This window comes from Capra hircus, chromosome 2 (assembly GCF_001704415.2).
Source record: "Capra hircus breed San Clemente chromosome 2, ASM170441v1, whole genome shotgun sequence".
Taxonomy (NCBI): Eukaryota; Metazoa; Chordata; class Mammalia; order Artiodactyla; family Bovidae; genus Capra; species Capra hircus.
In genome coordinates, this window is record NC_030809.1 from 10,737,950 (window position 1) to 10,748,587 (window position 10,638).

A 10,638-nucleotide genomic window follows, 5' to 3' on the forward strand; every position below is an offset into this window, starting at 1 on the left:
ATATATTTCCCTTTATAGTACAGCAGAAACACGCAAGGGCAGAAAGAGAAGAGGACGTCAGAGGATGAGATGGTTGGATGGCACCACCGATGCAATGGACGTGAACTTGGGCAAACTTCGGGAGATGATGAGGGATGTGGAGGCCCGGTGTGCTGCGCTCCATACGGTCGCAAAGATTTGGACATGACCGGGCAACTGAACAACAAAAACAGATTAGCAACAAGGACCTACTGTATAGCACAAGGAAGTATATTGATTATCTTATAATAACTATAATGGAAAAGAATATATATATATATATATATATATGAACCACTTTGCTGTATACCTGAAACTAATACAACATTGTCAATCATCTATACTTCAATTTTTAAAAAATGTATTTAAAAAAAAGAAACAATGGGGACTTCTCTAGTGGTGCAGTGGGTAAGAATCAACCTGCCAGTGTAGGAGACATGTGTTCAAACCCTGGTCTGGGAAGATTCCACACGCTGCAGAGCAGCTAAGTCCATGTGCCAGAACTACTGAAACCTGAGCGCTCTAGGGCCCGAAAACCACGACTGATGAGCCCCTGTGGCGCAACTACTGAAGCCCACACACCATCGAGCCTGCGCTCTGCCACAGGAGAAGCCACGGTGATCGTAACTAGAGAGTAGCCCCCACAGCATCGAAGACCCAGCACAACCAAAAGTAAAGGTGCAATGAACTACACAGAGCAGTTGTCATCTCCTGCTTTGCCAGTCTCCCCCTCCCTCTCCTTAGTGCCCCTGGGTACATGATAAGTGTGTACCCCACGGGCACTGTAAGTTACTGCCCTCTCTGGACAACCCTCAGTCTGGGGGGCAGCATTGGTGCCAACTGAGGAGGTGAGGTAGGGTACCAGCTGTTAATCTAGGAGAGACAGGCCTCTTGTCATCCAGGAGCAAGCAATGATGCATCCAAAGTGTCAAATTGTTCTCTTCCTAGGAGACAGAAAAGAACCGACATTTACTATAGCTATTTTCAAATAAGGAGACTGAGGCTGAGGAGGCTAAGTGATTTGCCTAAGTGACTACACAGCCAGTGATAGAGCCAAGATTCAAAAGATTTGTAGCATTTGCTGATCTCTGTGGTGTAAACACCCAGTCAAGCTAGCAATGTGACGTCTCTGAACACAGAGCTGGGAAGAGGTGCTCCCGGTGGACTCTCACAAGCCGGATGACCTGGCTTTAGCTCTGAAAAGCAAGCATAAGCCGCCACTGCGTTTTTAACACGTCTGCCATTTTGCTACAGTGTGAGGGCAGAGACTTCTTGAGTTGCTCCCACCACGCATGGCAGAGGGCTACCGAAAGGCAATCACTGAAAGTTGGGAATGAAAGGACACTCGTTCTGTTTTCATGAGGCCACGTTGCCTCAGATAGTCACATGTTGCAAGAATATCACGTGTATAGAATCGCAGTGACTCAGCCCTTTCACACAGAGTAACTCAAGCAGAGTTTGATGAATCCACGGCAGGCAACCCCGCCTTGAACATGATGAACCCACCGTGAGAAAAGCTCCTTTGGAAGTCTGAATTTCTCTCATTTCACCCCACTTCTTCCTACCCAATCCTCCCATTTTCCCAAGTGGTATGTGTGTGTATGTGTTCACATAAAAGGTACTCTCATAGCCATTTTTAAGGGTATAGTTTAGCGGCATTGAGTGTATTTCCACTGTTGTTCAATGATCATCACCATCCATCTCTAAAACTCTTTTATCTTCCCAACTGAACCTCCATAGTCATCAAATGATCACTCCCCATTACCTCTCCCCCAACCCTGATAACCACCATTCTGCTTTCTGTTTCTACAAATGTATTGCCCTAGGCACCTTATACAAGTGGAATCAAACAATATTCATATTTTTGTGACTGGCTTATTTCACTTATCATGATGTCCTCGAGGTTCATTCATACTGTAGCATGTAGCATACTTTTTAAGGCTGAATAATATCCCCTGCTTTTGTATACACCTGCATTTTGTTTATCCATTCATCTCTCGATGGACACTTCGGTTGCTTCCATGGTTGGTTATTCTGAATACTGCTGCTATGAACCTTGGCATTAAAGTTCCTGCTTTCAGTTCCTTTGGGTATATAACCAGAAGTGGAATTACGAGGTCATAGGGTAATTCTGTGTTAAAGTTTTTGAGGAACTTCATGCTGTTTTCCACAGCAACTGTGTTATTTTACATTCCAACCAGCAATGCACAAGGATTCCGTTGTTCCACAGCCTTGCCCACTCTTGTTATCTTCTGTTTTCATGTCGTCTTGGTTTTGATATGCATTTCCCCGATGATTAGCGATGCTGAGCATTTCTTTCATATGCTTGTTGGCCTTCTATATATCTCCTTTGGAGGAATGTCTATTCAAGTCTTTTACCCATCTCCTAAATGACTTGTTAGTTTTTTATTGTTGAGCTGTAGAAGCTCTTTATATATACTGCATATCACTCCCTCATCAGATATGTGATTTGCAAATAATTTCTCCCATTCAGTGGGTTGCCTTTTATTTTTTTAAGACAGGCCCTGTGAAAAGAGTCACTTTCATTTTTTAGAAAATATTTATTTATTTGGCTGCACCAGGCCTTAGCTGCAGCACTCTGGATCTTTGATCTTCCTTGTGGCACACGGGTTCTTTTATTCATAGTTAGAGCATGCAGGATCTGTTAGTTGTGGCATTTGAACTCTTAATTGCATGTGGAAACAGGGATCAAACCAGGGCCCTCTGTGTTAGGAGCACAGAGTCTCAACCACTGGACCACCAGGCAATTCTCATGGGTTGCCTTTTAACTCTGTTGATAGTGCCCTTTAATGTCCCATCCTTTCTTTTAAGGAACTGATTCATCATTTCCTTCCAAAGGCCAAAACCCCTGACTCATGTATGTGGCAGTTCTTCTTAAAAACCTCTCTGAGCTCCTCTTTTCTCTTCTCTGCCATCCTACAAACCATTGAATTTGCTCTTCACCACGTCTTCTCACAAGACTTTCAGGATCAAGTGTTTCCTGGCCAGAAAACAAAAGCAGAATCATCCCATTCCTCAATGGATTTGAATGAAAACTGGTAATAATACCAGGTACAACTCTAAGAGAAGACCCAGGAGAAGAACCAAGCTGGGTCTATAAGAAGCCTCACATATGAAGTGGCACATGTTTATGCTGTGTTAAGGTCACTTGCATGTTAACTAACCAAATCACGGTATTGAGCATATCACAACTGTCTGAACAGCTTATGGGAGAGATGGAATGCTTGGCTCCTGATGGCCCATGTTTCCTCACTAGCCGTCTATGTGATTCCATAACAAATATTTGAAAACTTTTGTTGGACCAAAAAAAAAAAAAAAACAACCTGTCTCTGAATGTATTTTAGAATGACCCAGGAATTTATATAAAAGGAAAGTCAGACTAATCACACTCTGTTCTTCTTGTTAAAAAACAAAATTTAACTAAGTAGATTTTAAAGATCTTATTAGCTTTATTCAATAATTCATGAGTCAGGCAACATCCCATCTAACAGGCAAAAAGGAGCAGTACAAAATGAAAGATTTTTATGGGTAAAAGGGAGTGAGGACAAGGAAGTTTTACTAACAAAAAAACTGACTGGTAGTGGCAAGTTCATCTTCCTTTAGGAGCCAGGGAAGGCAGGGGTATATGAGGCTGATGACCTCGCTAATTAGGTGATTTCAGATGGACTGGTTTAAGATTCCATTACTGGGAGACGCTAAACCTACAATCAAGTTAGGTATTAGGTCTTGGTTTCGTGACTTGGGGTTTAGCATAAGTGACTCCATTTTGGCTCTTGTTTTTAATACTCTCTTTCACAGTTTCACAGTTCTAAGGAAAATTCATATGAATATGCAATTTGAACTTCATGAAAAGGAGCCAGGGAGAAGGGGTTGTGGCCTGGAGTGGAAAAAGAGGCTGTGGAGAACAACGCACTCTATCAGGGTAGGACATGGCCTTTAGTAAGTATTTATTTTGTGCCAGGCACTGTTCTAAGCAGCTTTAAATCCTCAAAATCACACTATTACATTCACAGTAAAATTATTCCCATCTTACAGATGAAGAAACAGAGGCAGAAATTGAACCCTGGCCATGTGGACCCCACAAGGAATTCCCTTGTGGCTCAGCTGGTAAAGAATCCACCTGCAATGCAGGAGACCTGGGTTTGATTCCTGGGTTGGGAAGATCCCCTAGAGAAGGAAAAGGCTACCCACTCCAGTATTCTGGCGTGGAGCATTCCATGGACTGTATAGTCCATGGGGTCACAAAGAGTCAGACGTGACTGAACGAGTTTCACTTCACTTCATATGGACCCCGAGGCTACTTTACTGATCATTATATGACACTGTGTATTCTTTAGACTTGGAATTATCTGCATTCAAACTCAAATGAATGGGCTTCTCTGGTGGCTCAGATAGTAAAGAGTCTGCCTGCAATGCAAACTTCCCTAGGTTGGGAAGATCCCCTGGAGAAGGGAATGGCTACCCACTTCAGTATTCTTACTTGGAGAATTTCATGGACAGAAGAGCCTGGCAGGCTACAGTCCATGTGGTCACAAAGAGTCGGACATGACTGAGCAAGTAACAAACTCAAATGACTAAAGAGAACATGATTACAAGCCCATTAGTAGAAAGAAAATGAAAGTTGCTCAATCATGTCCAACTCTTTGTAATACCATGGGCTATACAGTCCATGGAATTCTCCAGGCCAGAATACTGGAGTGAGTAGCCTTTCCCTTCTCCAAGGGATCTTCCCAACCCAGGGATCAAACCCATGTCTCCCGCATTGCCAGCAGATTCCTTACCAGCTGAGTCACAAGGGAAGCCCGAGAATACTGCCCATTAGTAACCTGAGAGAAATTCAAACTAAATTCAGCTAGAGAAGACTCCGTGCAGCAACAGAGACCCAGTGCAGCCAAGCAAGCAAGTTTTTTAAAAAAAGCAATGCTGCTTGGGAAAAAACAAAAAATGAGAACCAGAATGAAGCCCATAGCCCAATTTATGTAAATCATGCCTTTTATGTAAATTTTAAAACATTATGCATGGAAAATAACACTACATTTTCAAAGGGAACATAAAAGTCAAAGATATGTGTTGCCCACACTAGAACTATTGTGGGGGTTGGGCCTGGAGAATGGCGATGAAGGAAAATGACAGGCATTCAGATGGAAAAGTGGACCAGAGCAGCATCTTGCAAAAATGGAGGTGAGAAAAGGGTCTGTGCATCTCAGTTCTACCAAGGTATTGTTATATGACCTTGGATGAGTCATTTCATGCCTTGATACTTGTTTTTCTTATCAGGAAAATAGGAAGATACGAGCCTTCACACCATATATCATGAAGGATGTCGACAGAGGAAGTCAGCGCAGCAGAATGGAAAGTGCATGGCCTTTGGACATGACCCAGCTGATCACTGAGTGGCTTTGGGGAAGCACTTGACTCTCAGATTCTATTTTAAATGAACTGGTCAACACAGGCTTCACTGAGAAGGGGACATTTGAGCAAAGTCTTGTAGGAGGCAATGGAGTGAGCTATACAGAAATCTGGGGGGAAAGTAATTCATGCAGAGGAGAGTCAATTCCATCCATAGGTAAGGATGTAACATTCCCTTCACAGTGCCGGCCACATGGTCTGTGCTTAGCAGCTGTTGACTGTTCACGTACCCCTTTCCCTCCTCCTGCAGAAACATCAGGATCCAGGTCACCTTCTAGCTCCAGTGACAATGGCACTCTGGCCTCAGAAGCTCTTTGGAACCCTGCATTCACTGCAGGAGTGCCCTCCCTCCTGGACCACAGGAGCCTCAGCCCAGGAAAGTCATCCCTATGGGGGCTTTCATAGGGAGCACAGAAGCCCCAAGGGAGAAAGGCAGGGACCTCACCAGCTACTCTTCCCCTCATGAGAAGCCTACTCCAGCACTCATCAAAGCTAGGACAGTGCCTAGAGGGGCTTGGGCCAGGGTGCAGTCACATGGGAGAGGAGAAAAAGGAAGAAACCCGTATTTATTCAGGCAGATCTGGGTTTGAACATTACTCTGCCACTGAGTAGCTCAGGTACTCTTACACATCCCTGAAGACCTCTGAGTTTCAATTTACCCATCTAGAAAATGGACATGAAAATAAATCTATACAGTGGTTGTGAAGAATCAGTGAGATAAGATCTGTGAAAGCGGCAAGCAAGTATCTGGGGCTCACAAAAAGTAGGCCCCTTCCTTTTGTGACAAGCAGTTGGGAAGCATCCACTGTCTTGTTTAGTCAGCTTGGATCCTTATTTATTGTGTTCATTTCTATGGGGATTGAATTGAATCACCTACCTTTCAAGGAGGGTGTGAAGCTATAGTGAGATATTAGATTAAAAACTGCTTAGCATAACTACTAGACCAAAATAGGTATTCCATAAATGTTTGTTGGTTACCTGGATGGATGGGTGAATGGAGACATGTATAAGTAGATGGATGGATGGACAAATGGACAGATGACTGGGTAGATGGGAGGACAGCTTACTGGTAATTGTGTCAGGGGTCTTAGGAAGCATCACTATGAACAAAGCTAGTGGAGGTGATGGAATGCCAGTTGAGCTATTTCAAATCCTAAAAGATGATGCTGTGAAAGTGCCACACTCAATATGCTAGCAAATTTGGAAAACTCAGCAATGGCCACAGGACTGGAAAAGGTCAGTTTTCATTCCAGTCTCAAAGAAGGGCAATGCCAAAGAATGTTCAAACTACTGGAAAATTGCACTCATCTCACCTACTAGTAATGCTCAAAATTCTCCAAGCCAGGCTTCAACAGTATGTGAACCATGAAATTCCAGATGTTCAAGCTCCTTTTAAAAAAGGCAGAGGAACCAGAGATCAAATTGGCAACATCTGTTGGATAATAGAAAAAGCAAGAGAATGCCAGGAAAACATCTACTTCTGCTTCATTAACTACACTAAAGTCTTTGACTGTGTGGATCACAACAAACCCTGGAAAATTCTTCAAGAGATGGGAACAGCAGACCACCTTACTTGCCTCCTGAGAAATCTATATGCAGGTCAAGCAGCAAGTTAAACCAAGCATGAAACAATAGACTAGTGCCAAATCAGGAAAGAAGTTGTGTCAAGGTTATATATTGTCACCCCACTTATTTAACTTATATGCAGGGCACACTATGCAAAATGCTGGGCTGGATGAAGCACAAGCTGGAATCAAGATTGCTGGGAGAAATATTAATAACCTCAGATATGCAGATGACACCACCCTTATGGCAGAAAGTGAAGAAGAACTAAAGAGCCTCTTGATGAAAGTGAAAGAGGAGAGTGAAAAAATTGGCCTAAACTCAACATTCAGAAAACTAAGATCATGGCATCTGGTCCCATCACTTCATGGCAGATAGATGGGGAAGCAGTGACAGGCTTTATTTTCTTGGCCTCCAAAATCACTGTAGATGGTGACTGTAGCCATGAAATTAAAAGACACCTGCTCCTTGGAAGAAAAGCTATGACCAGCCTCAGTTCAGTTCAGTTGCTCAGTCATGTCTGACTCTTTGTGACCCCATGAATCACAGCACACCAGGCCATCCTGTCCATCACCAACTCCCGGAGTTCACTCAAATTCATGTCCATCAAGTCAGTGATACCATCCAGTCATCTCATCCTCTGTTGTCCCCTTCTCCTCCTGCCCCCAATCCCTCCCAGCATCAGAGTCTTTTCCAATGAGTCAACTTTTCACATAAGGTGGCCAAAGTATTGGAGTTTCAGCTTTAGTATCGGTCTTTGCAATGAACACCCAGGACTAAACTCCTTTAGGATGGACTGATTGGATCTCCTTGCAGTCCAAGGGATTCTCAAGAGTCTTCTCCAACACCACAGTTCAAAAGCATCAATTCTTCAGCACTCAGCTTTCTTCACAGTCCAACTCTCACATTCATACATGACCACTGGAAAAACCATAGCCTTGACTAGATGGACCTTTGTTGGCAATGTAACGTCTCTGCTTTCTTTCCAAGGAGTAAGCGTCTTTTAATTTCATGGCTGCAATCACCATCTGCAGTGATTTGGGAGCCCCCCAAAATAAAATCTGACACTGTTTCCACTGTTTCACCATCTATTTCCCATGAAGCGGTGGGACCAGATGCCATGATCTTCACTTTCTGAATGTTGAGCTTTAAGCCAACTTTTTTGCCCTCCTGTTTCACTTTCATCAAGAGGCTTTTGAGTTCCTCTTAACTTTCTGCCATAAAGGTGGTGTCATCTGCATATCTGAGGTTATTGATATTTCTCCCAGCAATCTTGATTCCAGCTTGTGCTTCTTCCAGCCCAGCATTTCTCATGATGTACTCTGCATATAAGTTAAATAAGCAGGGTGACAACATATAGCCTTGGCATACTCTTTTTCCTATTTGTTGTTCCAGGTCCAGTTCTAGCTGTTGCTTCCTGACCTGCATACAGATTTCTCAAGAGGCAGGTCAGGTGGTCTGGTATTCCCATCTCTTGAAGAATTTTCCACAGTTTATTGTGATCCACACAGTCAAAGGCTTTGGCATAGTCAATAAAGCAGAAATAGATGTTTTTCTGGAACTCTCTTGCTTTTTCCATGATCCAGTGAATGTTGGCAATTTGATCTCTGGTTCCTCTGCCTTTTCTAAAACCAATTTGAACATCTGGAAGTTCACAGTTCACGTATTGCTGAAGCCTGGCTTGGAGAATTTTGAGCATTACTTTACTAGCATGTGAGATGTGTGCAATTGCACAGTAGTTTGAGCATTCTTTGGCATTGCCTTTGACCAACCTAGACAGCATATTAAAAACCAATACAGTATTGTAAAGTAAAATAAAGTAAAAATAAAAATTAAAAAAAATAAAATAAAATAAAATACATCAAAAAAAAAAAAAAAAAAGCAGAGACATTACTTTGCCAACAAAAGTCCATCTAGTCAAAGCTGTGGTTTTTCCAGTAGTCATGTATGGATGCGAGAGTTGGACTCTAAAGAAAGCTGAGCACCAAAGAATTGATGCTTTTGAACTGTGGTGTTGGAGAAGACTCTTGAGAGTCCCTTGGACAGCAAGGAGATCCAACCAGTCCATCCTAAAGAAGATCAGTCCCGAATATTCATTGGAAGGACTGATACTGAAGCTGCAACTCCAATACTTTAGCCACCTGATGTGAAGGACTGACTCATCTGAAAAGACCCCGATGCTGGGAAAGACTGAAGGCAGGAGGAGAAGGGGATGACAGAGGATGAGATGACTGGATGGCATCACTGACTCAGCGGACATGAGTTTGAGTAAGCTTTGGAAGTTGGTGATGGACAGGGAAGCCTGGAATGCTGAAGCTCATGAGGTGGCAAAGAGTCGGATACGACTGAGCGACTGAACTGAACTGAAATATATATGTCAGGGGAATCATGATTTGTATTACAGAAATACCAAGTTTTCAGAAAACAAGTGTTTCACAAGAGGGTTTTATTATATCTGCTTGTGGCCTCAGGTCCTAAGTGCAGATATAACGGAGATGAGCAAGAATAGGCACAGCTGTGCCCAGTTGTCGTCAGCTGTGGCCTGCCCTTACTTCTCTGGTGGCTATGACTCATCTGGATGCCGTAAGGGGCCAGGTCTTCCCTAAGCCAGTGTTCTCTGGGATCACTGGTAACTCCCTGGGGTCAAGACTGAGATCAGGGGGCAATGCAGGGTGAGGACTTCCTGATGTGCAACACGGCTTGAAAATCCTGATTGGTGATATTTCATAGAAAGAATTAGAACTCAGCTTTTTCCATAACCCTGTTAACATTGCAAGAAATGCATTCCACACTGTGTAATTTCTACAGTCATGTAGCTCCTCTGAGCCCCATGTTCCTCTCTGTAAGATGAAGGAATTGGACCCTTCCATCTCCAAAAATTCTGCTTCTCTGAAAATTCTTGACCTCTTTTAAAAAATATAGATATATTAATAGAACTTTGGGAAAATATACATTAAATTCCTTTCTTAGGTGTCCCTACGGAGTCTTCTTAAACTCTCTCACAATAAGTGCATGTATGTTTCAGTGTGTGTTCATGTTACACCCTGGGGAGGCAGGAGGCTTTTTAGACAGAGCTCATTCTAGACCTCGAGTGAGAAATGTGGATACACTGATGATTAAGATTCAATTCCTTCAACTATACTTCAATCTTTTTTTTTTTTTTAAAAGGAGATTCAGTTACTTCCCCCAGGGTAGGAAAGAATACATTGAAATGGATAAACTTCAATAGTTATTAAGGTATAAAGAAAAATTGCACCCTCTTAGACCTAAAGTGCTGCTAGGTCAATTAACTCATCTGGAGGAATTCAGGAAGGCTACCTGGAGGAGGTGTTCTGGGCTAGATCAAAAAGAGAGAAAGCATCTGAGAAGGTCACAACCAGGTAGAGGTCATGGGGGGTCGGTGGGGGAAAGTGGTTGTGTTCAGAGTAAGAGATAATGATCAACAGGGTCATAGCATGAGCTACAACCTGAAATACTCCACCGCTCACCTGAGCCTTGGTGGGAGAGAGGTCCTGGCTTCTGTGTTGGGGCGACTTTCTGTGAGAAGCAAGGGACCAATCACAAGCTATCACCTCAAAAACATTTGTCTCTTTATTGGGCACTTAGCAAATGCAGACCCCCGTGCAC

General features: G+C 43.0%; 1 pseudogene; it reads left to right on the top strand.

The window, feature by feature from the left end:
• On the top strand, positions 702–3,139 carry LOC102176182 (annotated as a pseudogene).